This window comes from Sapajus apella, unplaced genomic scaffold (genome assembly GCF_009761245.1).
Source record: "Sapajus apella isolate SASKATOON/1434 unplaced genomic scaffold, GSC_monkey_1.0 scaffold138, whole genome shotgun sequence".
NCBI classification, from domain to species: Eukaryota; Metazoa; Chordata; class Mammalia; order Primates; family Cebidae; genus Sapajus; species Sapajus apella.
This window is the reverse complement of record NW_022437078.1, coordinates 3,124,085-3,151,475: the sequence shown is the minus strand read 5'-3', so window position 1 is coordinate 3,151,475 and position 27,391 is coordinate 3,124,085. Positions and strand designations below refer to the sequence as shown.

Here is a 27,391-nt window from a genome sequence, read left to right as displayed (position 1 = left end):
TAGCTGGCACCCACGCAGAGACACACCACCCTGTTCCACAGCCCATCATTCATATTCCAAGCCCAACAGCAGTGCTGAAAGGAGCGAGAGATTCAGAGGCTTACTTCTTTTTTTTTCCTATGTCCCCTGGGAACCTTGGAGGAATCTCATATTTAAAATTATCTTGGCAAGAGCCTGTGGTGACTCTCACTTGGTCTTTGAGGAGGCCCACATGCACTGAGCGTGTGCACCGAAAACCAGGGAGCCGGATGGGGAAGAGGAAGAGAGATTCTCCCTGTGTGCCTGTGCCTGTGTGCACGGATGTCTGCGCTCACATATGTCCCTGTCTATCCATACCACTGCCCAAGGCAGGTGGAGGCCCGAGGTTGGACCTTCCCCCCCTCCTCTCGCCAGCTCTAGCTGGCAAGCCCCCACAGGCTGTCTCTTCTCTGCCGCTGGGTCTGAACCCCTCGGGGACATCACAGCTAGCGGCTGCTGTGGCTGCGAGCTTGCAATGGGTGGGTGCCTGGTACACCATGCTCTCCATTGCCACAGGCTCCTTCAGGTCCTACCAGTTCCTCTGCAAAGCGCAAATTTTCAAATGAACCGCTTGCCAGCACAAGCCATTGAGGTGTAAAGATGGGCTCAGGGCAGTGCACAGTGGCTCACACCTGAAATTCCAGCAGTTTGGGAGGCCAAGGCAGGAGGATCGCTTGAGGCCAAGCATTGTACACCAGCCTAGGCAATACAGCAAGATCCTATCTCTACCAAAAATTGATTGATTGATTGATTGAGATGGAGTTTTGCTCCCATCGCCCAGGCTGGAGTGCCATGGCTCACTGCAACCTCCACCTCCCGGGTTCAAGTGATTCTCCTGGCTCAGCCTTTTAAGTAGCTGGGATTATAGGTGCCCACCACCATGCCTGGCTAATTTTTGTATTTTTAGCAGAGACGGGGTTTCACCATGTTGGCCAGGCTGGCCTTGAACCTCTGACCTCAGGTGATTCACTGCCTCAGCCTCCTAAAGTGCTGGGATTGGCCGGGCATAGTGGCTCACGCCTGTAATCCAAGCACTTTGGAGGCTAAGGCAGGCGGATCATCTGAGATCGGGAGTTCAAGACCAGCCTGATCAACATGCTGAAACCCCGTCTTTATTTTAAAAAAAAAAAGTGCTGGGATTACAGGCGTGAGCTACTGTGCCCCTCCCCCCAATATTTTAGGTTAGCCAGGTGTACACCTGCAGTTTCAGCCACTTGGGAGGCTGAGATGGGAGGACCGCTTGGGGCCAGGAGTTCGAAACCAGCCTGGGCAACTTAGCAAGACCCTCATCTCTACAGAAAAATTTAAAAGAAGTGATTGGCCATGGTGGTGCACACCTATAATCCCAGCTACTTTGGAGGCTGAGGCAGGAGGATCACTTAACCCCAGAAATTTGAGGCTGCAGTGAACTATGGTTGCACCACTGCACTCCAGCCTGGGCAAGAGAACAAGACCCTATCTCAATGAAAAAATATACATATATTTTCACACACACACATATATATGAGAACGATAGAAAATGGGTTTGGGCAAATGCCAGAGCCAACCGCAGTAACTGTGGAGGCTTCAGACAAACTCTGCCCAGGATTTAGCACCCCAGGGCAGGCAGCCACAGGCACACAAAGCCACAGATGCACCTTGTTCTATGCAACAAAATATTGAAAAACAAAACCCAGGTATCAGCTCCTTTTGGTCATTCCCATCTGTGTTTGATTCCTCAGTAAATTATTCTTTCCCTGCTCCTGAGACAAAAATGAAATTAAATTTGGAGAAATAACTCCCTCACGCACAAACATTTTTGTGTGCTCACTTGTATCTAAGGAACAGACATTCCACGAGGGACCCGGGTGTCAAGAGTTGCATCCCAGTTCATGCATGACAGGGACCTGGCAGCGGGACCCGTCCCCGCAGCTGGCTCTCCAACCCCTAGCCGGCACTGTGACCATAGCAAAATGCCAGAAGCCCAGAGAAGTGGGGTTTCTGAAGCAGATCATTTGTGCAGCCTGAGTACGTGCAGCGGGAACACACCTGGAGGTAATTAAAAGGCTTTATAGGGCAATCAAGGCACCCTGAAAAACAACTTTTTATTTAAAAGCCAATAACGAGTTGTACAAGAATGAAAACCTTATCCCTTCCAAAGGATCTGCCTATAAATTATGTATAAAATTAGAATAATCCTAAACACAAAATGCCAAAGACCGGCAGGGTCCACTCCTTCCTCTCCTAAGCCATCTTGACAGTTTCACATTTCGGTTTCCAGACGTTATTTGTCTCGCTTTTAAGGGTGCTTACCCAGCCGTGGTGTGTACCAGACAGGGTTGTTGGCACGGCGTAGGCGCTGCCGGCAGGCCTTTGGGAGCTTGGCGAGGTGTGAGCCTTGAGAAATATCTGGCTCGGACCCATGGTGAGGTTTGTGTGTCAACTCCCTGGTTCTCAGAGAATCTCTGAGTCACATGTGAGCAGACACTTCTTCCAAAACCAAAGGAGGAATTTTGCAATCATTTGGACAGGTTATAATAGAATCTCATTCAGATCTTGAAGGTTATTGGTACTTTCTGCAAGTTTTTATTCCTCAAAAATACAGGAAGGCTTTGCTGTACTTATCTTGGTAGATCTGAGCTCTAGGTTGGACTATCTTTTCCTAATTCAACTGGCTTTTTTGCAAGGAAGGGGGTTTCTCATCCATCTGAGGGATCAAGGGCATGGTCTGTACAAAAATAGACATTCAGCAGACAGACGACAGCCAGCACATGCGACCAGCGTCGTTTGGCTATTTTAGTCTCTTCTTAATACATAGACAAACGAGCAAAGAAAAGGCTACTTTGTCCAACACGGGGCCCTGGGTTGGAGTTTAGCCCTGCTTGGTTCTGCCCGCTAGTCTCACATCAGGTCGCTCACCTGGGGCCTGGGGGAACAGTGGTCTTGGTGGTCTTCTCTGGCCCTTCCACCTCTTCTCCCTTGTGGGGACCACCCAAGCCCTCTCCCCACTTGCCCAGAGGCTGCATGCCTCTCTGGCATCACAGTCTGCACAGGAACTGGCTGTAGGACTCCACTGAACTCCTGCCGGGGCTGGCTTTGTGCCCCAGGCACACCCACTTCACTTCTGCCTCCTTTCTGTTGGTTTCTGGCCTGTTTGGTCCCAGCCCCTCCCCGCACTCTCTCTGCAGCTGTGCCTGGTGGGTGATATGAACCAAGGGACACTGAGGATCGTGGCAATGCCTGGACTGTTTGGTAATCGTCGGCAGTCTATCCCTGGCTTCTGAGCCTGGGCCCTCCTCCTTGTTCTCCCTCTCCTGGATGAGCAGGACATGCTGGGGAGACAGGGTCCTACAAAGGCCTTGTAAGAGCTGGGCCCTGTGTCAGGAGAGCCTCCCGTATCTCCAGGGATGTCCCTGGAGCTCTCCAGCTGATGCCTCTGCTGAGGTCCCTAAGTGGCAGGAACAGGACTCTAGGGGAGGAGTTGGGGACAGGCCTCTAAGGGGAGGGTGCACCTCGGGTCAGCTGCGCCTGCAGCTCACCAGCCCCCTACACCGGGGCTAGCTTCAGTCTCAGCAGTGTCTGCTCAACAGGTGTGGCTGCTGTCAACACAGTGGGGCCAGGCCCTGGAGACTGTGACATCTTCTGTGGCTGCTTGTTTAAAGGACATGGGTTGGAGAAAGACTATGTTCTTTTAAAGCTGGACTACCCAACAGCCTCTGCTAGCAGATACAGCTTTGCTGCTGTTCTTTAAGTTCAAGGTGATGTGGAGGTGTTGCAGTGACAATCAGGACACCATGAGCAACATGGGCCACCAAAGTCTACCCCGAAGTGCTCACACCTGGGCCTGCTTTGGCACTTAACACTGGGGCAAAGGTCCCTTTCTTGGGGACTCACCCTCCACTTCCAGTCTCCCCGGGAGTTATCCTCTCACCTGCCTTCTAGGCCCTGCCAGCAGCTCCACGAGCACCTCTGCCCACCCCACTCCACCATTGGCTTCAGCAGCCTGGCCCCGCCCATGGCTCAGCCCCACCCATAGTTCATCCCGCCCATGACTCCCACGCCTCCCAAGCCTCAGCCCACCCACAGCTTATCCCTCCCACGGCTAGGCCCCGCCCACACTTCGTACCTCTCAAGGCTCAGCCCCGCCCCCAGCACCCCTCCCATGGCTAGGCCCCGCCCCAGTTCCCTCCCCCATGGCTAGGCCCTGCCCACGGCTCGGCAGCCTGGGCAGGCGTCGCGACGGGCAGCTCCACGACCAGGGACAGGAACCAGAGGTTTGTCTTTCGGAGTACCCCACCCCAGGAAGGAAGAGTTCAAGGCTTTCGGGCTGCTCCCCGACTCCATGGGCTCCTCTTCCCCTCCTAAGGCCCCTCAGGGCCAGAATCCCTGGCCCCCAGGACCTGGGGCAGCAGGCAAGGAGGCCTGTCTGCCTGGTGCTGTCTCCATGGCACAGAACTACACTGCAGGGTTCCAGAATCACAGAATAGCCCGATGGGCTGTCCCCAGCAAAGGGGCCTGGTGACCAGCACTGGACACGGCATCAGCTGGTCACAGGCTTCAGAATGCATTGTTTTACCCAGGGAGCTTCAAGACGGACACTGGCTTTTAACAGAGCAGCCCTGCTGCACCAAAGGAGGACACGGCCGTTTACCTACGGACTATTCTCCATCAACCCCGAGGCAGGGATGCCCTCTCCATACCCATAACCCAAAGCGCTAGGCCACTGGCTCCCAAGAGTGAGCATGTCCTGCAGAAATACCTTGGTTTAATGAGAGGGAGCAGCTGCCATAGAACGGAGGATCTCCCCCAGCGAACATGCAGGTACCTCACCTTCTGAGGGCTTTCGAGGGTGGACTGGTTCCTAGGACCTGCAGCTTTGAGCCGTCAGGCAGGGAGGTCCGGGACGGCGCCTCAGGGAGTGGACCTGGGCGGGTAGAGTGATGAGGGCAGGGGTCTACAGAGGGCCTGTGTCAGTTACACAGTCCGTCAAGTTATCAGCCAGTTCAGTGGAAAAAAAATGGTTTTGGCAACTCACAGTCCAAATGAGGAAAACACGTGCACAAGCTAGACCCTTGGCTGACTCGTTTCCACCCACTGTAGAAACAGAGCCTACGTGGAGACGGGCCAGGCAGCAAACTGCAGGGTGGAGCTCGTCCTCCACTTTGATGGTGGCCCCATCGCTGAGTGACTGGGAGAGGATGGGTTGGGCTGGGCACACCTGTGTCCTCCTCCCACAGGGCAGGTGGACTTTCGAAGCTCCTCTCTCCCTTCCACAAGACACTGTGTTGGGGCCATCAGCCTTCTGACCGACGTGGAGGAGGCCCCAGGCTCAGGCTGAGCTCCCAGGGGTGACTCAGAAGGCTGCCATGCTGCAGAAGAGGCACCCAGGGATTAGACTGTTTCCATGAAAAGAAGCATTGGGAGAAGGCATCTGCTGTGTAAGGAGGGGCTTTCTAACGCTGGTCTCTCCTGAGACTGAGGCCAGCCCTGGCAGGGGTCCTGACAAGGGTGCTGTGGAGATCTGGACACCAGGCCTGGGCTGTGCAGGGGTCTAGATGCCCCTGAAGGCCCACCCAGGTCTAAGGCTCTTCCTCTTGATGCCCTAGCAAGGGCTAATCTCACACACAAGCAAGAGATGGGCATGGACACTGTGTGCTTACCCCAGGACCTCCCTCTTAGGCCTCTACAGCTGCTGCCTCCCAGGGCTCTGCACACCAAGCCCAGCTGTGGAGCTGTGAGTGCAGAGGCCACACACATGGGGTGATGGGGACTGTCCCAGGCAGCAGATGCGACGTGCCCCATCAGAGCCTGTGCTCTCCCTTGAATGGCGGGCCTGCCTCCTCACTCTCCTCTCCTCTTCCCCTGGGTGACCCCACAGAGGCCAAGCCACCTGCTGGGCTTGGTAACAGACATCGCCCTGCTGCTCTCAAAAGTGCGTGTGATGCAGCTTTTGTGATTATAATTTGGGATTTAAAAAGTCTTCATCTACGCAGTGACAGAATCCACCAGACTCCTTCCTGGGAAGGGCAGCTCTGGAGGGCAGTTCTCCAGGGGGCAGGGAGGGTGACAGGGGAAAGGATGGTGTGAGGGGCTGGGGCGTGGAGTAAGCTCATGTGGGGACCTGGGTGTCTTTAGCTCCTCACTGGCTTGAGACGGGCCGTGTTTTTCCGTGGGGATGGGGGAAGCTGGTCTCACATCTTCCTAAGGCATAGTGGGGCACGTCTGCCTGGCCTACTGGGCCGAGATCGGGGGCAAATCCTGGTTGTTGAGGGTGTCACCAGGAAGAGGGGGGTGGCGTTGGCGCTGGCTGCTGATAGCAGCTCCTCACAGGTAAAGGTTGTGGGCAGGCTGCAAGGTGCTGTTGGAGAACAGGCTCCCTGGTGGCCCCGAGTTCATGGAAGACGTGTCTGTTGGCACTGAAAAACCACCATCCGAGCTGCAGCTGGAGATGAGGAGATGCGAGCCACTGGCCCTTCCCAGAGAATGAAGCAAAGGCATTTGGGATTCCTTCAACAAACAAAAGCACAAAGAGAAAGAGAAGCGACGCAGATATTGAGGTGTTAAGTAGGTATCATCCTTCTTCTCCTAACACGATAAATTATCTTTCCACTTGTAGTTCCTGTGTCCTCTGCTGCATTGCCATCACGGCATGGAGGCAATGACGGAGACCTAGACTGGAAAGTTCTTCTTCGTGGGCAGAGACAGGACGATAATGATATCGTCGGAGTCATCGGAGTTGATGTCATCCCCAGGTGGAGGTGTCACGAGCTGTGACCCCGGGGGGGGGGGTCTGTGGAAATGAACTGCAGAGAGAGGGGTCAGCCACACTGACCTCAGGGGCTGCCACTGCAGACACACTTTCACTGTCTGCTCTTCCCTGCAGGATGGCGGCCACCCCCAGAAGCAGTAAGCCATGGGACAGATGGGCCCTCAGAACCAATTTACACACCTGCCAGAAAGTATCTTTCTCCTAACCTTCAAACTCAGCTCTGAGTATTCTGACCATTTCCCCAAATCAAAACACCTGCAAAAGCAGACATTTGCCAGCACGGAGGAACCTTGAGTCTGCACCAGAGGAATTCCCTGAAAGTCATTCCCACGGCAGCAGCCTAGGAGTCAGGCCCTGGGTGGGAGGCTACTGGTGTGTAGGAGTGTTTCTGCTGGGTGCAGTGGCTCATGCCACTAATCCCAGGACTCTGGGAGGCCGAGGTGGGAGGGTGGATTGAATCCAGGAGTTCTGGACCAGCCTGGGCAATACAATGAGACCACATCTCAAAAAAGAAAAAAAGCCGGTTTCCTGGTTAACTTGCCGGCCACTGGTATGGACGACAGGAAGGGGCAAGGCACGATCACTGTGAGCTTGCAAGCTGCTCGGCCATTCCCCCAAGGATGCTACTTCCTTATAATCATCTAGAACGTTCAGAACTTTTAATCCACCCTGGAATGGGACGCCACCTACAGACGGGATGGGGATGGTACCAGAGCTGGAGAAGGGACAGGCCCCACCACAGCAACCCAGAGCTCCTCGGGAGGGAGCCTGGCTTTTATTGCTTCGAAAGATGAAAGTAAAAAAGTCATGAACTGCTGATTTGAGATTTTAAAAAGGGAAGGAAATGACAGTTCGGCCATGCTGCAGATACTGTAACTGTGTCAGCTTTTTTTTTCCCTGCAACTTTCAAGAAAATTCATACTACTGGGTATGAATTTTAACTACCGTACTTTTAACTACTGGGTCATGCCTCCTATCATGAGCGCTGAGTTTTATGTTTAGATGAATTTGCCCTGATCTAACATTTTTCACTGAAAAAACCCTTAAACAACCACACTGTCTTTGGGGCAGTCAATGACTTGCATATTTTTGCTTCAAAGGTGCTTTAACTTATGTAGGTACAGTGGAAATTGCAAACGGTGCGATTTATACTTAGGAAAAAGTAACATTGGATTTAAGGGCTTTAGGGATTTAGAATGTACATGTTTATTTTTTTCAATTCAGGCCATATAGTTGGTACTTCAAATTCCCTGTAAAGAAGATATTAGATTTAATACAAATGGAGGATAACTTGACTTACAGGTGGGGAAATCGCTTGTCATTCTGAGGGCAAGTTTAGGTTCAAATCTTGCCTTTCGGGGATTTAAAAGATAACTTTCAGTGGAGATTCTCAAAGCCCTCAAAACCCATTGACCCCTTAGGGTGGCTCTGGATTCTGAGGAGTATCAAATATCACAACCTCTTAGCCAGAAAAATCTGATGGAACCTATTGATTTCCCTTGATTCTTATTGAACTGTGTGTGTATTTAACCAGGAGCATCTGAAGGATTGGGCTAGCAGCTCCATTTGGAAGAGAGCGTGTTAGTTAGGTCACACCTTGGATTTTAGAGCCATAAAAGTTTGTAAGAAAAACCGTTTTCTGCCATGCAGCAGTACACACTAAAGAGTCTGTTAGACTTTCTCAGTGCTTTTGTTTTTAATGCTTAGCTTGTGTCTGCTAAGTGGATGGATTAGTCGACTTGTTTTGGAGGACATGCCTAAGCCACTGACTTCATTTAAAGCTGAGATTTGGGAGAAAGTTGCCTTTCTCCTAAGAGTTGGTTTATAGTCTATAACCTGAGGGATGGTATCAATTGAGGCTTATTCTTATCTGGATAGTTTTCTAAAGAGTTTGAGTTTAGAGTTGAACATTACAGCCCAAGAATGAGAGAACCCTGGAGCAAATTGAATGCAGGGACATTTATCATTGCATACAAACCTCCCTGCTCAGCGCCTCTGGTACCGGCTTGCAGCCTAAAACATCCAGGGAACAACTGTATGTATGGTTGTAGGAGCAGCAGTTAAGCTCAAGAGGCCTTTGGACAGAGCTAAATTGGGTACAGACTGGTCACATGACTCTCTTGGGTTGTTCTGTTTTTTGTCCTGGAAGAGCCACATCCTCTTACAGGTTTGAGCGCTAGAGGAAGACAGGAAAACAGTTGAGAACTGGAAAAAAAGCGATGTTGAAAAGTGAAGTTATGGAGACTGTGGTGGGGAAGGAAAAACACACCAGTGCAAGGCAATAAAGAAAATCCAGCTTTGGGAATTCTCATCTAGTCACCATCACTAATTGACTATATTTCTGTGGTGCTCTAAGATCAGGGAATCATGTAAAGGCTTTGTAAAGAGGCAAGTGATCCACTTTGCAAATAAAGTGAGATATCTGATGGGAAATAAAGGGAAATGTGGCCCTGAGCTGGAGAATTCCTAATGGAAGCTCTACAGTGAGAAGTGGAAGATGAGTCAGGAAACACAGGCAATCACCCCTAAGGAATGACGAGAATCCTGATGTGGAAGGAGCTGGGGTGAGGGTCTGCCAGGAACCTTACCTTTAGGGTTGCAAATCATTACCAAGGCTAACACTGGGCGATATTGTCAGCTTTAAGAGACTTCAGGGAATTAATATTGTGTCTATTCTGTTAGTTACTGGATGTGTGGATAATCGAACTTGCGTGAGGCTGGGAAATCCAGAATGGGGCTGTTGTGAAGCAGGTAGGGCATGTTCGTGCAAATTCCCAGCCCCTGTTTTCTGAAAGCGAAATATCACTTGCATGAAAAAGCTTAATTGGGTGTTCGACATAAAATGCCCTGTTGTTGGCTTTGTGTGTTTAGAAGGAACCTGGGAGTATAGAAAGTGTGGACTAATCTTATATATTGATAAGACTATCTAGAACATTATCTAGATCACATTTCCTTGTGTTAATGAAATAGCTAGGACAATAATGAAATAAATAAATACATGAAATAAGCAGGGCAATGCCTGAAGGCCATCTTAGAATATATTTCTAAGAGGAGCTGAAAGGTTCGGAAGTGGGTGGGTGAGAGCCCTGCACGCCCACTGTGGAAGGCTGGGGAAAGGCCCCGTAGAAAGTTGATGGTAATTCCTGATTCTAGTTTTGTTCTTTATTTTTCTTGGCATGCAAATTTTCCTCCACAAATGGAAAAATTCTTCCATTCTTTTCATGCCTCTGCCAGCAGAAACTACAACACTGGAGGAAGTGACAAGGACACAACCCATCAGCTCACCATTGTCCTCTTACACAACAGGTGACCGCACTCTCTTTCCTGAACATCTGGGATCATTCAAACCTTGAGAACCATTGACTTTGTTGAGGGCACATGCTCTGGAATATGACAGATCTGACTTGAAGTGCCAAACACCAGCCACTCAGATTTGTCATTTGACTTGTACAAATAGCTACCCTTTCTGAATGTTTTGTCGTGTGTGTGTGTGTCTGTGTGTTTTGAGACTGATTCTCCTGCCTCAACCTCCTGAGTAGCTGGGATTACGGGCATGTGCCACCACACCTGGGTAATTTTGTAGTTTTAGTAGAGAGGGGGTTTCACCATGTTGGCCAGGCTGGTCTCAAACTCCGGAGCTCAAGAAACCCACCTGCCTTGTCCTCCCGAAGTGCTGGGATTACAGGCATGAGCCACTGCAGCGCGCTGTTTTGTCATTTATAAAAAGGATGTAATACCATGATCTTGTAGAATGCTTGTGAGAATCAAATGGGATGAAAGAGTTGGGACATAGTTACAGGACGTAAGTGATAAACATAACGGTAGCTATTATCACTATTTCTTAGAACATCAAGAATCCAAATGCCTGATCGGCCCAGGTGGCTTATGTGATTTGGAAACATCCACATGCATATTACTTTGTTTTTAGAAATCAAGTCAACCAGTCTTGAATCCGAACGTATTATTTTGACTTGATTCCTTGGGCCAGGGCCTTAAAAACAATTAAATCCAGCCCTCTGGTGTTTAGATCAAACACCAGACCCCACGCTTCTGATAAATCCCAGACCCTAAACAGTACCAGGAGGCTTCCACTGCCTCATCAAGTTTGTATTTACATGAGCATTCTCAGATGGTGCTGCGGTTTGAATGCTTATTTTCTGGCTATTTAGGGAAAACTCCCAAACTGGGTTTTCTCTCTGTTCTCACACCACCTCGACAACAAGCGTCAACTCAGACCAAGACTTCTGTGGCTGAATGTGTGGAGGAGTTTTTTCTTCACGCATCAAGCAGTGGACACCGGCTGTGTGTCCATTTCAATTCTCACACTATCTACCTGGAGAGAGGGTCAGATTTCACAGGAAAGATCACGTCTTTCCCAGCTATTTCTCCTTGCTCCCCTTAGTGGCCAACTCTGGGAGTGCCCTATGCTGAGCTCCTCTTTGATGCTGAGCTGGCTGCGGGTCCTCGTGTGGCATCCAAGGAAGGTCATGCAGGGTCACAGGTTGGGGGCTCAGTCCCCAAGATTGCCCTTCCCACCCCCACCACACACAGCAGTTACAAGTCCAGGTCTCTGGAACTTCTGCCCACCAGTTTCAAGTTAGGTTTCCCACAACCCTCTCTTTGGGTTCTATTAATTTCCTGGAGTGGCTTCCAGAACTCAGGGGAACACTTATGTTTACCGTTTACTATAAAGGATATTGCAAAGGATACAGGTGATGAGATGTACAGGATGAGGTGTAGGGGAAGGGATGCAGAGGTTCCATGCCCTTCCTTGGGAACTCTACCTTCCAGGAACCTCCAAGTGTTCAGCTATCTGGAAGATCCCCAAACCTAGTCTTCTTGGGGTTTTTTGGAGACAGAGTCTTGCTCTGTCACGAGGCTGGAGTGCAGTGGCATGATCTCGGCTCACTCGATCCTCCACTCCCAAGTTCAAGTGACTCTCCTGCCTCAGCCTCCCGAGTAGCTGGGATTACAGGCACGCACCACCACGCCTGGCTAATTCTGCATTTTTAGTAGAGATGGGTTTTTACCATGTTGTCCAGGCTGTTTTCGAACTCCTGACCTCAGGTGATCCGCCCACCTCGGCCTCTCAAAAGTGCTGAGATTATAGGCATGAACCACGGCACCCGGCCTTTCTTGGGTTTTTATGGAAACTTGGAGACATCAACATTCCATCCCCCAGGGGCACAGGGAAAGATGCACTCTGGGAAGAGTCTTCTGACCAACAATCAGAAAGGCAGGGGAAATTAAATCTGCCTTGTCAGGTGGAAGGAGAGCAGGAGAAGGTCAAAGATTCTTTTCTGAGGTCAAATATATTTATCATCATAACAGAAGACCATAACTGGGGCTATGGGAATTATGAGCCAGGAACCATGCACAGACGTCTGTCTTTCTATATATGTACATGTAATCTCATAATACCACACCCCCAAATTCATGTTGGTAGCTAATCCCCAGTGCAAATATTAAGAGCTGGGGCCTTTGGGACATGATTAGATCATAAGAGCCCCGCCTTCATGATGGAATCAATGCTTATATAAAAGCCCCAAATATCCAGAGCTTTTTTTTTTTTTTGAGACAGAGTCTTACTTCGTCACCAGGCTGGACTGCAGTGGTGTGATCTTGGCTCACTGCAACCTCCGTCTCCTGGGTTCAAGCTATTCTTTTGCTTCAGCCTCCCAAGTAGCTGGGATTACAGGCTCATGCCACCACACCCAGCTAATTTTTGTATTTTTAATAGAGGCTGGGTTTCACCATGTCAGCCAGGATGGTCTCCATCTCTTGACCTTGTGATCCGCCTGCCTCAGCCTTCCAAAGTGCTGGGATTACAGGCATGAGCCACCACACCTTTCTAAGAAAATGAACTGTATGATAAAAAGAAATTATCCATTAATTGAATGTTAATAAAACAGATTTTAAAGAAACAAACAAAAAAAAGGCCCAAAGTACCATTTTCTGAATGGGAAAGAAAAAACAAATTAATTAGTTAGAGAAAAGGAGGCCCAAGGGAGTTTGTTTGCCCTTTCCCCCATATGAAAGCAAATAGAAGACATCATCTACAGGGAGGAGGACCCTCACCGTATTGAGTAATGAGCCTGTGCCTTGATCTTGGACTACCCAGCCTCCAGAACTGTGAGCAATAAATTTCTGTTTAAATTACCCATTCTAAGCTATCTTATCATAGCAGCCTGAACAGACTAAAACAGATGGGTTGAGGACACCCACACCAGCATCAAAGAGGCATACCCCTCTGAGATCCTGCTTCTCTAATCCAAACAATCCATAGTATTCTCCCAAGCCGGAGCAGGCCTCTTAGAGGCTCCTTGGAAATGGAAAATTGACCTGTCTTTCCTTGTGATGGAGGAGGGTGATGCTGAAACCTGTCATCTTTCCTAGCCAACTCTCCTGGTTCCCCTTAGTGGAAAGCTCTCGGGAGTGCCCTATGCTGAGCTCCTCTGTGATGCTGAGCTGGTTATGTGTGCTTGTGTGGCGTCTAAGCAAGGTCATGCCTTGCAGGACTCCTTGTGTGTATGACTCATTGTACTCAGGAGCTGCCAATCTGTAGGCAGCTGCTTCCCAGCCCACATGGCCTACAGTTTTTGCCAATCATTCCTGGTAGCTGGTTAATTTAAAATGGACCTGCAGTGTGATTCACAGAGGGACTCATTCAATTGGGATTAGATAATGGTGACATTTGGTTTTGGAAGTGTAATCCTTGGCGCAAACTGTTTCTAGGCACAAAAGCAAAATGGAAATAGATAAAAACACAAGGTAACAGCAGTAGGAGCAGCTGCACCCCCCTCTTTGATGGTGTAAGGAGGAAGAAAATAGGAGTGGGGAATCATTCTCTGCAATACCATGTCAGTGGAACCTGGTCACGGTAGAGTTTTCCAGGGCGGAACAGACAGTGGAGCAGCTGTATCCCCAGGACTCGTGAGGCTGCTGCCATTTTGGCGGTGGATCCAAGGCTCTTGGGCCAAGTTCTCACTGAGCCTGGTTGGCCCTCAGTTGCCTAAAGCCTCATGGAAGCAAGGAATATTAGGTCTGGAAAGGATTTAGGTTATCATATGGCCCACTACCCACCTTTGACAGACGTATGTGCCAGGAAGTGCATATATTATCTTGTTTAATTCTTTCAAGACAGGCCATATTTAGTGGTATTGCCAGATTGAGGAGGCCCTATAAATCTGCTCTGGAGACACACAACTCCCATTTCAGCTATGAGTTACTAGTTGTGTGCCCGCAGGCAAATTGTTGAACATTCCTCTCTGGATGATTGGAGTATATGATATTTGCAAAGTGCATTGCATCGTATCTATCCTTCCCTCCTCCCCAGTCCTCTTTCCATTATATAATAATAATAGCTTAGTGCCAACCACTTTACATGCATCATCTAATTTAATTGTAACAACTTGATGGGCTGTGTACTATTAATAGGTTGTAGTTCATTCGGTTCTTTAGCTAGAAATATATAGTTCCCCCCTTATCTGCAGTTTTTCTTTTCTGTAGCAGTCAGCTGTGGCTCTAAAATACTAAGATATCTTGAGATATCTTTTAAATTCCCATAGCTTTTATTGCAGTTTATTTTTATAATTGTTCTATTATATGATTTATTGTTGTTAATCTCTTTCTGTGCCTAATTTATAAATTTATCGTAGGTATATATATATATAGGAAAAACATGGTCTGCATAGGGTTTGGTATTATCCTTGGTTTCATGCATCTACTGAGGATCTTGGAACATATCCCCTGTGGATAAGGGGGCACTACTGTACACACACACACACACACACACACACACACACACACAAACCTTTATATACCCCTACATACGTATATACCTCTGTGTATGAAAAGGACCTTGAGTATCAAAGTTACGTTACTAACAGACATTGTCAGCATTGAACTCAAATTTTATCTGACTCCAGGCTATGCTATTTTTCTGCATCACCCCATTCTCTTCCTGAAACTGTTACTTAAGGTCTTAATACCTGTCACAAGCAAAGCCAAGATTCTTTATATTACATAAACCTACATATTGCTTTTGGCTTTCTTTTTCTATTGTTATTATTTTTAAACAGTGTCACTCTGTTGCCTAGGCTGGAGTGCAGTGGCACGATCTTGGCTCACTGCAATCTCCGCCTCCTGGGTTCAATCAATTCTTGTGTCTCAGTCTCCCTAGTACTGGAATTACAGATGTGTACCATCATACCTGGCTAATTTTTTATATTTTTAGTAGAGATGGGGTTTCACCATGTTGGCCAGGCTGCTCTTGAACTCCTGACCTCAAGTGATCTGCCTGCATCAGCTTCGCTAAGCACTGGCATTACAGGCATGAGCCACCGTGCCCAACCTTGCCTTTGGCTTTCTAGGAAGCCTCAGAAGCAGTAAAATGTAAATACAATAATGTAAATTTTGGGGAGATATTAGTCCAAGTTTATTCATGTTGAGCCTATAGCATTGTCATCAGTTAGAGAACTTCACAGACCTAAGTATTTCCATTTGACGGAAGTGCAATGTGTGTGCAGGTTATCAGCAGAGTCTCTTGTCGGTTAATTAGAAATCATCATCCAACCATTTCCTGTGTGTTTCTTCATCCGTAAAAATGAGATTAAGGAATTGGTTGTTAGAAGGTAAAGTGCTCACTATGTGGTAGATGCTCAGTAAGAAGACAGTTCTGTGTTTCACCTATAGTTGTCTAGGAAAGCCAACAGAATATACTCTTATTTTTTTGGGGGACAGGGTCTCACTCTGTTGTCCAGCCTGGAGTGTAGTGGTGCTATCTCAGCTCACTGAAGCCTTTGCCTCTGAGGTTCAATCGATTCTCCTACCTCAGCCTCCCGAGTAGCTGGGTCCACAGGCATGTTCCAGCATGCCCAGCTAATTTTTTGTATTTTTGGGTGGAGACGGGGTCTTACCATGTTGGCCAGGCTGGTCTTGAACTCCTGACCTCAAGTGATCTGCCTGCTTGGACTCCAAAGTGCTGGGATTACAAGCCTGAGCCACCACGCCCAGCTGAGAATATACTGCTTACCACAAAATAGATATTTCAAAACACATTGAAATTTTTAAATGTTCAACTCTAAGAGAAATGTATCTTATATATTACATAAAATCTTAATCTTTATATGGTACAATAGACATTGATCTGGTGGTTGATATATTTTCTAAAGTACTTTGAGATCAAAGTGTAAGCACACTGGCAACAACACAGGAGTTATATGCCACCTGTTTTCCATATTATAGTATATTTTACTCATTCTGAACATAAAACCAATGTGATGTCCATTCTAAAGAGGGTGGCTCTGGTTTTTGGATGTAATGCCTCTGGGCATTCATATACAGCTTTTTAGATAGCATAAAAGTATTGATTGCCTTTAAATGGCATTCTTTTTTTTTTTTTTTTTTTTTTTGAGACGGAGTTTCACTCATGTTACCCAGGCTGGAGTGCAATGGCGCGATCTCGGCTCACCGCAACCTCCACCTCCTGGGTTCAGGCAATTCTCCTGCCTCAGCCTCCTGAGTAGCTGGGATTACAGGCACGCACCACCATGCCCAGCTAATTTTTTGTATATTTAGTAGAGACGGGGTTTCACCATGTTGACCAGGATGGTCTCGATCTCTTGACCTCGTGATCCACCCGCCTCGGCCTCCCAAAGTGCTGGGATTACAGGCTTGAGCCACCGCGCCCGGCCTAAATGGCATTCTTAACCTGACTCCATGAATGGGCTTTTGTGGTTACCCTAAAATAGTAGATAAAACTTTGTGTGCACATGCATTATTTTCTTAATAAAGAAAAAAAAAAAGGAGTTCATTTTCAAAGAACCTGTGACAAAAAGGTTAAGAAATACAACTTTACAGGAGGAATTAATACAACATTAATAACTTGGTATGACTCTTGCAATGCCTGCAGCATTTGATCATATTATCTTTCAACTTTTCATCACCAGAAGGCAACGTGAATTCAATATTTTTTGTAATTCTAATTAAATTTCCTTCTTGTTAAGCAGATGGGAATGACACCGCGACAGAGTCTTCAGATGGCCTTTGGAATAACAATCAAACTGTAAGCATATTCCTCCCTATTTGATGAGCCAGATTCACTTGAATATCTCCCTGGAAGCAAGTTACATTTAAAGCCTATTTCTGTAAGACTAGCCTGCAGATTTTTTTTTTTTTTTATTCTTAAAAAAAGTTGAAGAAAATAATTTGACTCTCAAATAGGATGCTTTAATTTGAAAAGTTTATTTAGGTGACCTCGTTTGTTAGGGATACCCAAAGAGCAATGTGTTACTGAATAGCACACTTAGATACACAGTACACAGACTTTCTGCTGGGCGAAAATTGGGGAAAAAAAGAATGAGATAATTTAAGGAGAGAAAGTTAAGATAACACATCAAGGAGGAATTCAATTATCATTAGGAAAACAGCATGCTTTGACAGGTGGAGTAGAGGCCATCCCAAACAAAAGTATAATGTAAGTGAAACTAACGTAATATGTTTATTTCCTAATATATTTCCCCCACCTAATGATCATTTTATATAGAAATTTTTAAGGCTACTGTTGATTTTTCTCTGTACATAAACCTCTCCATGGGATGACTTTTCTTCTTTTTTTTTTTTGAGTGATTGTCTTGCTTTGTCACCCAGGCTGGAGTGTAGTGATGTGATCCCAGCTCACTGCAACCTCCTCCTCTTGGGTTCAAGCGATTCTCCTGCCTCAGCTTTCTGAGTAGCTGCAATTACAGGTGCGCACCACCATACCTGGCTAATTTTTGATTTTTAGTAGAATGGAGTTTTGCCATGTTGACCAGGCTGGTCTTGAACTCCTGACCTTGGTTGATCTGCCCATCTCAGCCTTTCAAAGTACTGGGATTACAGGCGCGAGTCACCATGCCTGGCCCAGGATGACTTTTTAAGATAAGTAAGTCCTAGATAATAACTTTGATTCTGTAAAATGTTCCCATAACTTTTTTCTCAGTGAACTTGGGAAAAAGTCTAAGGGACCTGGTCTTATGATGCTCATCAAAGTCTTCTACTTCCATGTAGGTTAGATACATTTATTAATAAGACTTTTTCTTTTGGCTCCTGTAAGAAACAACCTGCCTTTTAGTATCCGCAAGTAACTTTTTGAAGCAACAAACAAAAAAAGTCTGAGGTTATGAGAATAATCCTTCTGTTTTTGTTTTTTAAATTTATTTTTATTTTTTGAGACAGAGTTTCACTCCCATTGCCCAGCCTGGAGTGCAGTGGCACAATCTCAGCTTGCTGCAACCTTCACCTCCAGTGTTCAAGTGATTCTTACGCCTCAGCCTCCCCAGTAGCTGGTATTACAGGTGTGTACTGCTATGCCTGGCTAATTTTTGTATTTTTAGTAGAGATGGAATTTCACCATGTTGGCCAGGCTGGTCCAGAACTCCTGACCTCAAGTGATCTGCCGGCCTTGACCTCCCAAAGTGCTGGGATTATAGGCATGAGCCACCACACCTGGTCCAAGAATAATCTTTCTGATAGTTGTAAGAAATGACAACATGGCCATTGTATAAAAAAATTCAAAATGATCAGACAAAGTGAGGTTATTTAGTGTAGAGCCAAATAGCCTTATGCTATATACCTTAGTGACATTAAGAATGCCACTACATAAGAATAACATTTAAAAATGTAACAACTTGTACGGCCTGCAGTGATTGAGCCGACATACTGGCTAAATATCAGAACTGCCACTATATACATGTTTAGTGTGTTGACATATGGCCAGACTTATGCTGGATTAAAAAAAAAAACAACAACAAAACCCTGGCCAGGCTCAGTGGCTCATGCCTGTAGTCCCAGCACTTTGGAAGGCCGAGGCAGTCCAATCATGAGGTCAGGAGCTTTGAAACCAGCCTGGCCAACATAGTGAAACCTTGTCTCTACTAAAAATACAAAAATTAGTCGGCTGTGGTGGCACATGCCTGTAGTCCCAGCTATTCTGGAGGTTGAGGCAGGAGAATCCTTTGAACCCGGGAGGCAGAGGTTGCAGTGAGCTGAGACTAAGCTGTCGCACTCCAGCCTGGGTGACAGAGTGAGACTCCATCTCAGGAAAAACAAAAAACAAAAAACAAAAAAACAACCCTCAGAATAGTGAGGTCATTCTTGCTCTGTTACCTACAGAATGGGTATGTTTAGAAATAAGGGAAAACAATTTAGAAGCAGGTTCAAGGTTGGCAGGAGCAGAAACTTGGCTTTCTGTGCCTTGACTGAAGATGTCAAGGTGTCTTCTCCCAGGTATCTTGAAAGCATGCAGAATACATTTCACTCAGTAGGTCACCTTCCTGGGCTTTATCCTAAGGAAAAAATTGAACTAATAAATAAAAATGTATGAAAAGGATGTTTATTGTTAATATTTATAATCATGAAAATGTTATAAACAACCTAAATGTTTAATAGTAAGGCATTACTTAGTTAAGCATGTGCACATACTGCCGTAAAGAATGTAGTCATTGCAGTGCATTTATGACATAGGTTATAGCATGTTATCATATGTTGGTTATAATACATTATTAAGTGAAAGAAGCAGCTTTTAAAATGGCTCACAATTATGATATACTATAGTTCATATAGAATATAGTAATTATATCACAAGGGCAAGAGATCGAGACCATCCTGGTCAACATGGTGAAACCCCATCTCTACTAAAAATACAAAAAATTAGCTGGGCTTGGTGGTGTGTGCCTGTAATCCCAGCTACTCAGGAGGCTGAGGCAGGAGAATTGCCTGAACCCAGGAGGCGGAGGTTGCGGTGAGCCGAGATCGCGCCATTGCACTCCAGCCTGGGTAACAAGAGCAAAGCTCCGTCTCAAAAAAAAAAAAATATATATATATATACATATATATATATATATAGTAATTATTTCTGTGAAGGAAAAATCCTAGAAGGATAAAATTCTAGAAAGTATATAAAGCAAAATGGTAAAAGTGCTCGTTTCTGGATGTGAAAGTTATGGTTTATTTATTTATCTGAGACAGGGTCTCACTCCATTGCCCAGGCTGGAGTGCAGTGGCACGATCACAGCTCCCTGCAGCCTCGTCCTCCCAGGCTCAAGTGATCTTCCCACCCCAAGCCTCCTAAGTAGCTGGGACCAGAGGCACTTGTCACCATGCCTGGCTAATTTTATTTTTTTCTGGAGACAGGCTCTCACCAAACTGGTCTCCAACTCCTGGGCTCAGGCTATCCTTCTGCCTTAGCCTCCCAAAGCTCTGGGAATATGGGTGTGAGCCACTGTCCCTGACCTGTTTACGCTTTTTTTTTCGTTTTCTTTTTTATGCTTAGTTGCACATTCTAAAATGAGCATGCAGTATTTGTGTAATGTAATTAACAAATGAAAGCAAAACCTGTCTCCTGAAATCCCATTCTCCATCTACCCACATTACACTTCCCTCCCACCCTATAGGTAAGGTAGTAACAACACAGTTGTGCACTCCAAGACACTGGCTATGCCAGTTTTTTTTTTTTTTTTTTTGAGATGAAGTCTTGCTCTGTCTCCAGGTTGGAGTGCAGTGGTGTGATCTCAGCTCACTGTAATCTCTGCCTTTGGGTTCAAGTGATTCCACTGCCTCAGACTACTGAGCAGCTGGGACTACAGGCATGCACCACCACAGCTGGCTAATTTTTTGTATTTTAGTAGAGACAGGGTTTCACCATGTTGGCCAGGATTGTCTTGATCTCCTGACCTTGTGATCCTCCTGTCTTGGTCTCCCAAAGTGTTGGGATTACAGGCGTGAGCCACCACGCTCAGCCTGGCTATGCCACTTCTAAGCAAGCATGGCTCAATTGCTGTTACTCCACTGTATTCATAGTGTTTATCAGGAAGGACCTAAAAGTACCCTTGCAAAGACCCTATTGAATCTGTTGTTGCTAGACATAGAAATAGGTTCAGAGAGGTTAAACAGCTTGTCGATGGTCACGAAGTGACTAAGTACAAGACGTGGGATCCTGACTCCAGAGATGAAGCTTTTACAGATGGGAAGACTTGGACTTCACTCAGATTCTCCCTTTTCCTTCTATTAAAATACCTACCCAGGGAGATTGTTTTAGGGTTGCAACTAAGCCGTGAAAGGGGAACTAGCATGACGCCTGGCACATTTCAGGCTTATTCCAGGAGGTGATGATCTCTTGTGATAGGCACCAGAAGACAAATAATTCTGTATTTCTGCATGATTGCATAGAATTGGTAATCATGGATATATCTGTGTGCTGCTACTCTCTAATCTGTTTACATAGATAGAGACAGAATAGTCAATTACAGGTAAAAATACAAGTAAGGATTGCCATCAAGGACAAAATTCAAAAACTGAGCATTAAGATAACACCAAGTCTATTTATATCAACACATTTTTTTTTCTTTTTTTGAGATAGTCTCACTCCGTCTCCTAGGCTGGAGTGCAGTGGTGCAATTTTGGCTCACTGCAACCTCCAACTCCTGGATTCAAGCAGTTTTTCCTGCCTCAGCCTCCTGAGTAGCTGGGATTATAGGTGCGCACCACCACACTCAGCCATTATGTTTTTAGTGGAGACGGGTTTCACCATGTTGTCCAGGCTGGTCTCATACTCCTGAGCTCAGTTGATCTGCCTGCTTGGGCTCCCAAAGTGCTGGGATTTACAGGCATGAGCCACCACACCTGACCTTTTTCTTTTCAAATATCACAAGAGGATGTATTTATGGAAATAGCCTATTGACTTTTAAAACAGTAAATTTAAAAATTTACATATAAACCTGTTTTAAGCATACAGTTTTAGTTTTGACAAATGCGTACACCTATGTAAATATGACCTCAAGCAAGATAGAAAACACCTTTATCATTGTAAAATATGTTTTGAATTTCAGTTTGTCTTAGATTTTCACCATATGTTAAAAACTCATATCATTTGGTCTCACCCTTACGTTCCAGAAGTACCCAGGCACCAATACAGGTGAATGTGGCTGGTAAGTGATTCTGGGAAATGTTTTCTCTTCATAACTTTTTAACAAGATGCTGTTTCAATCTGTTATTGTTTCCTTAGCAACTGACCCAAGTATATAGTCCACAGATGGCCACCACCACTAAGGAACTTTATGCTGGACTCTGCATTTCTGTCTTGGTACTTTTGCTCTTTTAGGTGCCATCACTGCCAAAAGTAAGTCATTTCGAGTTTGTTCCTAAGGGACTGGAACAAGAAATGTATGGCCAAATTGCCTGGGTTCACTAGTTTCTTAAGTCACGTGATTTTGATCTCACATGACTTCCCTTTATCCCCCAACTCCTCATTTGTAAAAGGAACCTGGTAATAACATCTATGTCAAGGGGGCAGGGAAAATGAAGTTTGAATGCATTAGTACCTACAAAGCACTGAGAATGGGAGTTGGGTGTGGGGGCTCGTGCCTGTAATCCTAGCTACTTGGGAGGCTGAAGGAGGCAGGAGGATTGCTTGAGCTCAAGAGTTCAAGACTAGCCTGGGCAACATGGTGGGAACCCCATCTCTTAAAAAAAAATTTAGGCCAGGTGCCGTGGCTCATGCCTGTAATCCCAGCATTTTGGGAGGCCAAGGTGGGCGGATCACGAGGTCAGGAGTTGAAATCCCATCTCTACTAAAAAAAAAAAAAAAAAAATATATATATATACCAAAATTAGCTGGGCATGGTGGCATGTGCCTGTGTTCCCAGCTACTCAGGAGGCTGAGGCAGGAGAATCACTTGAACCCAGGGGGCGGAGGTTGCAGTGAGCCGAGATTGTGCCACCGCGCTTCAGCTTGGGCGACAGAGTGAAACTCCGTCTCAAAAAAATTTTTTTGTTAAAAACCAGCCAGGAGCAGTGGCTCATGCCTGGAATCCCAGCACTTTGGGAGGCTGAGACAGGAGGATTGTTGAGCCCAGGAGTTCAAAACCAGCCTGGGCAACATAGTGAGACATTGTCTCTAAAATAAAAGGAAAAGAACAAAAAGAAAAAGCACTGAGACTGGTTCACGTGACAAGTGCACAGCAATCTTAAACCGTAACTGTACTTAGAAAGATCCTTTTGCCTTAAATCTTCATAAACCTCATGGAGCTTACATTCTAGTGGAGTTTTCACTTTAAACCATTATTTTTTAAACTTGTTATTTTTCAATTATTATTACCCTATGGGAAAAAATTTAATCCTATAAGAACTTTTTGAGACAGAGTTTCTCTCTTGTCTCACAGGTTGGAGTGCAATGGCACAGTCTTGGCTCACTGCAACCTCCGCCACCTGAGTTTAAGCGATTCTCCTGCCTCAGCCTCCCTAGTAGCTAGGATTACAGGCGTGCATCACCACACCCAGCTAATTTTTGTATTTTTAGTAGAGATGGGATTTCACCGTGTTGACCAGGCTGGTCTTGAACTCTGACCTCAGGTGATCCACCCACCTCAGCCTTCCAAAGTGCTAGGATTACAGGAGTGTGCCACGGTGCCAGGCCAAGAAAAATTAAATACAGAGCCTCCCAAAGTGCTGGGATTAGAGCTGTGAGCCACTGTGCCTGGCCTTAGATACCCTTTTCTTAGGGGAGAGAAAAGTGATGAATGTAGGCAATTTTAGAGGAAGAGTAAATGATTTTTAGGGAAGATGAATGGGCCCAAAGAACAGAGGGCAGGAATGAAGTTCCTCTGGACTCTGGATGTGTTATCAGCTCTAGTCTTATTCCTGGGTTGTGCATCAATCTCCCTGCCATTGATGAGATATCTGGGGGAGAGATTCACAACAACAGAATGTCTTCTGGAGGATCTGGCCTTTAGCTAGATAGGGGAGCTTCAGAGAAGGCCCTTCCCTGCATATGCTCCTCCCCAGGTGCTCTCAATTTGAAGTCCAAAGCAGCCTATTTGAGGGCATTGTTTTCTGAGTCCTAAGAACCTCAAAATATGCTTTTCCCCTTAAGCAAAAACAACTCATTCTTTCCTTCTCTAAGAGAGACGACTGGTAGTATAAGCTCCTGCAAATGTATCCTTTCGTAGAGGTGGCTCTTAGTCTATGACCTTGTGTCCCAGTTCACCTAAAACAAATCTTGGTTCATGCTTATTACTCAGCAGCCTATCTGAAGGATCTTGGACTTACTCATTTTTTTTAAAATGAAGGATAATTTAAGAATTGCATTACAGTTAGAGAGGACATGGGGATGAATACACCAAACCATTAATGAGATTGAGATACTGAACAGTAAATGGCTTGTTTGGGTCCTACAGACTCAAAAGGGAAGGAGATGCCTGCAGGGACCAGGGAAAAATCCAAGCAATAACAGAAATAATACACTTGATTGAAAGAGGATATTATGAACTGTTGCTGAGATGTTTAATTTTCTCTTCAATTCCTCTCTCCCACCCCTCCAATTTAGAATATTTCTTCAGAAACAAGACTGCAGAACTAAGGTAAGCTTGAAAGTATTTCTATCAATACCTCTTGAGGTTCCCACTCTGGTAAAATAAAAATAGATTTCTGTCTCTCTCCTAAACTCTCCATTGTATACATTGGATCCCGACAGTCTACTTGAATGAGCACTTCTATTATTTACACCTTCCAGTGGTATTTGTAGCTTTGTGTATCTCCCTGGAGTTGTGGCAGAGCTGGTACAGAGGGAGCACCTCAGTCCTAACCAAACCCCATAAGGCAAGATAACTAAATTGCAAGATTTGCTCGATGGAACTAAACATTGAATGAGTTCCTTTAGTGTGTTCCTTTATTTCACTCAATGCTTTGTCTTACTGAGTGTTTATTGAGTATTATATTCCAAGGAGATGAATAAAACAGAAACCATGTAAGCAGATAAACACAGTTCTTTTACATGCTTACAAACACTATGGGACTATAGAACAAGATAAGGGTCTGTTTGAGTGAATGCCAAGAAAGTAGGAAACTTGGAGGAAGATAACTCCTGGCTGGAGGGGCAGGGAGTGCAAAGGCACTGAGGTGGGGCAGGTGCCTCCAGTTTTCCACAGCTCCCATCATTCCCTGCTGCCCCCGGCCCGGCTTGCTCCACAGGTCTATATTAGCTGTCTAGGCTTGAAGACACTTGGAATTTGCCCTTAAAGACTTTTCAGTCTTTTCTGCTGCCCAGTTACATTTTTTGTTTGTTTGTTCGTTTTTTGAGATGGAGTCTCACTCTTGTCACCCAGGCTAGAGTGCAATAGTGTGATCTCCTGCCTCACTGTGACCTCTGCCTCCTGGGTTCAAGCAATTCTCCAGCCTCAGCCTCTCAAGTAGCTGGGATTATAGGCACCTGCCATCACACCTGGCTAATTTTTGTATTTTTAGTAGAGATGGGGTTTTGCCATGTTGGTCAGGCTGGTCTCGAACTCCTGACGTCAGGTAATCCGTCCACCTCGGCCTCCATAAGTGCTGGGATTACAGGAATGAACCCATTCGCCCGGCCTCAGTTTCAATTTAAATCCCCTTTACTGTATCGATGTCCCAAGGCCATCTACCCCATCGCCTGTACTGGTAGGAGACAACTACCTAGTTCTAAAGCCAACCAGCCTGCTTCATTTAGTTCAGGTTGAGTTTTAAGCAAGGACTTTATCTGATTCAGAATCCATCCCTCTTACTTAGGCTACTGTCTACTAAGCCTAGTTCTCCTTCATTGGATGCTTGTACACAGGCTTTCCTGAGTCTGAGTTAATTAACTGAGCCAATCCAGAGAACCTGTCTGAACAGTGTCTAGCACATTGTAAGTGCTCAATACACCTTGACTTTTATTATTGCAATCAAGCCCTTTACAGCAATAAACTGTGAGAGAGGTACTATTCTCATTTTACAGATTGGAAAACAGTTTCAGAAATGTTGAGTGACATCTAAGGTCACATCCCATAGCATATAAAGGACTCAATCTCAGGGATCCATGCTCACAAATATTTCTGGAATGAAAGAGAAATGTGTAAAGTATAAAAAAAAAGCCAAAAAAACCACACTAACGAATTATGGGAACTTCCTCATGACTTTATCTTTTTGGCAGTTACGTCACACTGAGTCATTTGAGCTCACTGACACTTAAAACTAAGTGTCTTCACACATGTATGACTGACCTGTTTAGGAACGATAAAGGAGTTTTGTTTCTCATGGTTCTTTAAATGTGTGGACATGTTTTTCATCTGCAGCTGAATGAAGACAAGTTCCATATTCTGGGGGCAGGCTTTGGTAACAAATAGTCACTATATACAAATATCTTACATAAAAATATCCAGTTACATCAAAATGCTACACGAGTTAAAATTAAGTCCACTTTCTTCCTTCACTTGTATTTCCACTCTTTCTACTGATTTCTTTTTTTGAAACAGAGTCTCACTCTGGCCTAGGCTGGAGTGCAGTGGTGTGATCTCAGCTCATTGCAACCTCCACCTCCCAGGTTCAATGGAGTAGCCAGGATTATAGGCACAAGCCACCACACCTGGCTAACTAAAAAAAAAAAAAAATGTAGAAACGGGGCCTCACTATTTTGCTCATTTTGGTCTCAAACTCCTGGCCTCAAGTGATCCTCCTGCTATGGCCTCCCAAAGTGCTGGGATGAGAGGCCTGAGCCACTGCATCCAGCACAGGAAGACTTTTAACACCATGATCCAGTGTACACTTCAGAAACAGTACTATTTAAGTACATTCAATGATTTTCTATTCTGTGTTTATCTTGAATATAGGATGTAGATTGATAAGTAGATTTAACAACGCTCTTGAAAGGATCACAAGCCACAGTTGGAAAAACACCAGTCATCCAGTTCTTAGCCACATTTGAAAATGTGCATCTTGATTTAGCAACTTAGTTTAATGTCAGAGCTCTGTATTTTCAGATTTTCTGTTTTTGTATTCTATTATGTGAGTTTCTGAGAGACCAGCTGAGTTTTTGAATACTTTTTAGATTGTCTATCTACATGCTTATTAAACAGACTTTTCTTCAACTTAGTTAATACTAAGAGCCATACCTTTCACAACTCTGGAATGCACTATTCATTTTGTACTTTGTCTGAACGTGGTTCTAGAGTCTCAAGGACCTGATATTGCTTGATCATAAACAAGAGTGCTGCTCATATGTGAGAAGTGGTCTGCCTTTTTCCTTATTCGTGTTATTCTTCAACAACTCTTTCTGCAGTATTTCTTTTAGCAGCCTTCAAATTAAAGCTTTGCAAAATGCAGCTAAAAAGGAAGTCCAAGCAGAAGACAGTATCTACATTGAGAATAATCTTTATGGCACGAACTGAGACCCAGTGGTGCTCTTCAAGAGTTTGCATCCATGACAGCAGAAGACAACAGATATCAGCATATCAGACATCTTTTAGACTCCAAGATGGTAACAGCATATCAGCTGTCTTTTAGACTCCAAGACAATGTTTCTGTATCAATTTTTTCTGGCATTCCAACATGTCAGGACTGGGTAGTGTAACTCTCTAGCTCCAAACTGGGTATAGCCGACCTCCTCATTAATGTAGTTCTAATTTTTATGCTAAAACTGTCTCAATCCTTCTGATCATTGTGGAATTCTCTCTCAAACATGAACACTTTAGAATTGTATGTTCTCCTTAGACCCCATAAATCCTGTATCCATCAAAGAGAATAGTTACTGGAAACAAATGCAAATGAACCTCTATCCTGGCCATCAAAGCTGTCCAGAAGAGG

The 27,391-nt window shown here is 45.5% G+C and overlaps 1 pseudogene across 1 annotated transcript; it reads left to right on the top strand.

The window, feature by feature from the left end:
* Window positions 1–1,535: 1,535 nt before the first annotated feature.
* On the top strand, window positions 1,536–27,153 carry LOC116540318 (annotated as a pseudogene). Its single transcript, XR_004264388.1, has 6 exons — window positions 1,536–6,903; window positions 10,001–10,072; window positions 16,777–16,832; window positions 21,810–21,923; window positions 26,817–27,065; window positions 27,100–27,153. The product of XR_004264388.1 is annotated as an uncharacterized LOC116540318 (transcript).
* The last annotated feature ends 238 nt before the right edge of the window (window positions 27,154–27,391 follow it).